The sequence below is a fragment of the Corvus brachyrhynchos genome, unplaced genomic scaffold (assembly GCF_000691975.1).
Source record: "Corvus brachyrhynchos isolate BGI_N302 unplaced genomic scaffold, ASM69197v1 scaffold162, whole genome shotgun sequence".
NCBI lineage: Eukaryota > Metazoa > Chordata > Aves > Passeriformes > Corvidae > Corvus > Corvus brachyrhynchos.
Window position 1 is genome coordinate 5,840,947 of NW_008236696.1, and position 625 is coordinate 5,841,571.

Consider the following 625-nt stretch of genomic DNA (forward strand, 5'->3'; position numbering starts at 1 on the left):
TCACACTCTTGCTTATTACAAAACACTGTCTAGCACGCACGTTTGGGGTGCCACTGGAGCTCACACCACTTGTGAAATCCTTGGCCCCATTTTACAGGTGGGGAAAGTGAGGCATGGAGCAGGGAGGTGATTTCCGCAGGGTCATCCGCAGAGATGGGAAGAAGAACCCTCTCCTTCAACCAATGAGTGGCTGGGAAAGAAGGTGCCGGCCCAACTGCTCAGCTCAAGATTTCGGCTGGTGGGACCTGTCCCCTGTGCCTCTGCTTTCCTTCCCAGTGGGAGTCCTCTGCCTAGCCCCAGCTCTGCATCCCTCCGCCCAACCCCTCTCCCCCCACAGGCAGGCCTGTGCGCTAGGAGGAGAAGAGCACTCAGGGCTGGAGACCACATGGCTGGAGGGAATTAAATAATTGATGGACCAGAAGTCTCAAGCAGATACCGAATCTCCAGGGGCAGCATTTGAGAGGCAAAGCAGAGCCCCAGACAAGACCCTTCTCTCTGATATGATTCCAACATATCTCATTCCTGCCTGGGGCCTCTGGTGGGCTGAAGATGTGGGGATAGGAGTGCTCCTCCACTCGTCTCCCAGCTCACCCCCCGTGCTGCTGGAGCTCTGGAGGGGCTGGGC